The sequence below is a fragment of the Oratosquilla oratoria genome, chromosome 28, assembly GCF_046742065.1.
Source record: "Oratosquilla oratoria isolate Oo_2021 chromosome 28, ASM4674206v1, whole genome shotgun sequence".
In the NCBI taxonomy this organism is placed as follows: domain Eukaryota; kingdom Metazoa; phylum Arthropoda; class Malacostraca; order Stomatopoda; family Squillidae; genus Oratosquilla; species Oratosquilla oratoria.
Window position 1 is genome coordinate 5293498 of NC_134804.1, and position 4838 is coordinate 5298335.

At 37.4% G+C, this 4838-nt stretch overlaps 1 pseudogene; it reads right to left on the reverse strand.

Annotated features, from left to right (window-relative positions):
• Positions 1–4572: 4572 nt before the first annotated feature.
• Positions 4573–4838, reverse strand: part of LOC143040429 (uncharacterized) — a 20189-nt pseudogene continuing 19923 nt past the window's right edge.

A 4838-nucleotide genomic window follows, 5' to 3' on the forward strand; every position in this document is an offset into this window, starting at 1 on the left:
TAACTGTGTTGTAGAATTCGAGTAAGTTAGTCACGCAAGAACGTTTCCGTCTGAAACCATGCTGGCTATCATTTATCAAACAGTTACTTTCTAAATGATGTTCGATAGCATCTCTGATGATAGTTTCCATAATTTTTTCTACGATTGAAGTCAAACTTATAGGCCTATAGTTATTTGGTTTCTTTTTGTCACCTTTTTTGGATATGGGAGTAACGTTAGCTAGCTTCCATTCTCTTGGGACATCTCCGGATATGATGGATTTCTTGAAAATAATTTTTAATGGAACAACATCTCATTTTTCATTTCCTTTAAGATTCTTGGATGCCAACCGTCAGGCCCTGGTGTTTTATTAAGTTTGAGTTTCTCTATACACCTTTTAAATTTTTCTTTTGTAGTAAGTTTACTCAAGACTTTTCACAGGTTTCAGTTTGGAGTTCACTTTGAGGTGTTTCGTTCACGAATACTGAGCCAAAATAATTGTTTAAAATATTACACATTCCTTCATTTGAATATTCAAGTTGACCGTCAGCAGATAATAGTGGACCAGTGTGATTCCTAACAACCTTTTTATCTCTAATGTAACTATAGAATTCTTCGGGAGTCTCTTTGGATTTATCAGCGATATTCTTTTCGTATTGTCGTTTTTGTTTTTTATTGTCTTTCTTTTTTAATATTTCTGTATTATTACATAAGTTTGATAGTCATTAAATGCACCCGAGCACTTATATTTCTTATAAGCCTGTCTCTTTTTAGCAATACTTTTTAAGTGTCTTTGTCAAGTCATTTTGGGCGAGCCAGATTTGGGGGACGTCTGTCCTTAAAAGGAATGTAAGTATGAATCATCTTTAAATCAATAAAATTGAATTAAACAAACCACGGTCTGCCCTAGATTGGAATATGCAGGCTATGGTTTCCGCACAAAGTGGAATATATAAATAAGATCTAAGAAATACAAAAAGTAGTGACCAAACTGGTACCTAGTCTTGCAGCTACACTGCATGAACGACCAGATGCATGGGACCTGCCATTGTTAAAGAAACGAAGAGAAGAATGTGACTTAATTGCGATGCTTAAGTCATGGGATGGAGGAAAAATAAAGAAAACATGAGATATCTTAATTTCGATGGGGTTGGCATCACAAGGTCCTGATAACAAATTGAAAATGACCACATGTTTGAAGGACGTATACTTTTCCTGGAACAGCTTAGAAGATTATATAACTCAAGCTGGAAGCATAATAGATATTAGAAATAGGTATGATAAATGGATAATAAGAGGTAGGATCCTACAAGTGTACCTCCTTTCCTGTGTGTTACAACTGGGGGAAAGACTCACACAAGACCTTACCCTTCTAGTATAACTTCTTTCCTGTATAATACAATTAGGTAAACGCGTGCGCGCGCAAGTGAAAGTATTGAAATATTTCGACGCAGTAAGATCAAATCTTTCACCAAACAGACATTTACACAGTGTTCTTCTTGAACGGCTGCCAACGCAGATTAAAAAAAGAAAAAAAAAAAGAAAAAAAAAATTCAGACACTATCTGACAATGGCTATTCAAAAGACGGAATATATGACGAATGGACACCTTTATGGCCCAGAAGAAGAATTTAGAAGCTCGTACTAGTATCATTATATATAAGCAGAACGTCATGTCATCCTCATACAGGAAAGACGAAACAAATTGAGAAACATTATGCAGAGATATGTCAAACCCTCCAATCCCGACACATACCAGCTCATCGTTTATTACAATTCCAGACGAGTAATGAAGAATAGTTGTCTTCCACTGACAAGTACTCCACATAGGTGTCAATATATTTATGACATTGGTGACTGAAGTCGCCTATCAACATAGACTTCACCGCGACCACCTTATGAAAGAATTACAGCACACCTACATGATGAAGCAATATGTCGTCATACAAACAGAATACATGGGCAAGCTATAACACTGGTCAACAATTTTTTAAAAATTGTGTGCTCCTTAAATGAGATTAGTTATTTCCTATGTTTTTTCATGCACTGAATCCAAATATCACATCGAAAAATTCTTATTGGCGGTTTAAAGATACGCGGGGTGTAATATTTGATTGTTTTATTATAACGTGCTGTATGTGCCATTCTGTTTTAAACTTTAATCTATATCTACTTTCTGCCTTTTTGCTTGATGCTTATACTGGGCTGAAGAATCGTCTCTTGCCAATGTGCAGCAATAGTATGCAAGTATTGTTGTGCTCCATTTACCCTGGTTGAAATATATTGGCGAAACCTTTCGCCATGTTCGTCACTAACTGCTCCACAGGTCGCTGGAAAAAGTGTAAATGTGAGTCCAAAAAGTGGATTTTAAGTGACATATTACACCCTATGTTCTTGTAAGCCTTGATGAGGTTTCCACAAAATTTTCATAGTTTCCTTCCTGTTTGTTTCCAAGAAACCCCTTCGCCATTAACTTGAATGGTTCACAAGCAGCTTTCTCCTCCCCATGAAGGGCTGATTCAAAGTCACCATCTATAAGAAGCTCTCGAATCTGAGGATCAATGAAAACTTAATTTTTTTATATTACCGTCGCTCAGTAAGGGGAGTTTTTATATTAAATACTTGATTCCCTGACCAGATTTTTCCATAGCCTTTACAAAGTTTTTCATGCGCCCCAGTTTTATGTGTAGTGGTGGTAGCAAAAAATTTTTTGGTTCAGCGAGAGGTGGATAATGATTTTTTTCCATCCCAAGCTCCAATGATTGACATGATGGCCAGTCTCTCCTAATATAGTTAGGAACATCTTGCACGGCTGTCACATTCACACAGAAAACGACAGTACTTGGTGTATCCGCCCTGCAAGCCCCTCACAAAAGAAGCCATTTTATGTCACTACAGAGCTGCCATTGATGTTCATCATATTTTATGCATACCAACATTTGTTTTATATTCTCATAAGTTTCTTTCATATGTGATGGTTCACTATTGCCGTTATACAGAAAGACATATGAAAGAAGAAAACAACAAACAATTAGAAGATAAACAGAAGACCGATTCATAAATTTATCATTATAATACAGAGCATAGCAGGTAAGCAGAAATATTTATATCATTCAGTAGGAAAATAAAATTGATATAAAATGCCTTATACGAGTATGCATATCAACAGCTTGCTAAATGAATATCTATTGTAAGTTTAAAAAGTGTTTGACTAGGAAAACCACCTACCTTTCACCTCAAAATGTAAATTTGTACAGAACAACCACCTTCTATAACTGCTGGAACAATAGTGAAGGGTAGTGAGACTGAGTGTAGTATAAAACACACTGCCGCAAGTCTGTTGGAAACTGTTGTGACACATAGGTGTGTATCTTGAAAAATAGAGCTGTCAAACAATCTTAACCGTAATATTCGTTATCAGCGACCTAGAATCAAATGGAAATTGCTACTCTGGTCTTGAAGCATTTTGATTGTTGATAAGTGTAATTAGAAGCATGATGGAAGACCACACCATTAAGATCGATTCACACATATCAGTGAAATGTCAGTGCCGTGTCAGTTCAGTGCCAGTGATATCCGTGACGCTTCAGAGACGTCTAAGCACACATATCCGTGGTGACTCAGTACTGCGTGAAATCAGTGGTCTGTAAGATGGCAAATTTATCAAACGTGGAGTTGGCAACGATTGCCATAAGTCTTGATTGAGAGGAGGAGACTGAGCATAAAGTGAAGAAAAGAAAGTGGGTAATGAGGCATGGAGGAAAAGAGAAAGCGAAGGAGAGTTGGCTACTTTGTACAAATAATTAATTAATGATGAAACAAAATTTCCAATACTTTAGAATGTCCAACAACTGTTTCAACATATTGTTCAGTAAAACGGAGGCTCACATAAAGAAGCAAGACACCCATTGGAGAAAGGCTATAACACCGAGGAGGGAACATTTAGCAGTTTGAGGTAAAATAATGCAAATATTTTGCAGTAGGCTAGTTATTGTAATTATCTACTCAAATCCATACTAGAGATTTTCCTTAGAGACAAACAAACATTAAGGATTTATTTTTGGTACAAAGTGACAACACTGAAAAAAGATACAAGAAAAGAAGCTGGACGTCACAGAAATGAAGATGTTGAGGTGGATGAGTGGGGTGACGAGGTTGGAGAGGATAAAGAATGACTGGATCCGCGGTACTGTAAAAGTAGTGGAGGCGTCGGCGAAAGCGCAGGAAGGAGATTACATTGGTTCGGCCATGTGAAGAGAAGAGATGAAGACTACGTGGGAAGGAGAGTGATGGAGATGGAGGTACAGGGCAGACGCAGGCGAGGGAGATCCAAGCTGCGCTGGAAGGACAGACTGAGAGAGGACCTTAAGTAGAAACAGCTGGAAGAGGAGCAGGTGATGGACCGAAATCAGTGGAAACGACTAGCGAGGAACGGCGACCCCATATGAAAATGGGAAACGTCAACAGGAAAAAAAGAAAGACTAAGTGACAACACATTACTTTGTTTAAACAAGGCTAAATTCTTATTTTTTCCCATGTTGATTTATTTTTACAATGCTGTAAATTATAAACCATTACTTGCATATTAAAGAGTTAAGAGTCCTGAAAATTGGAGAAATAGTTCTGCAAGGAATTGGTGTTGCTTGGAATTGCCGTGCAAGCAGATAGCTTTTGATGCTGATCCTCATATGCTGTTGTATATTCTAGAGGCGAGGGTATTGGAGTAGAAGCTGATGATCCGGAGGCTGCAGCAAACTAACCTCTTCCTTCAAATGAATGTATATTCGTAAGCATCTGCATTTCATATTTCTGTACTGTGGCAAATATTTCAGATTTTGCTACATTCAAATACTAATGTG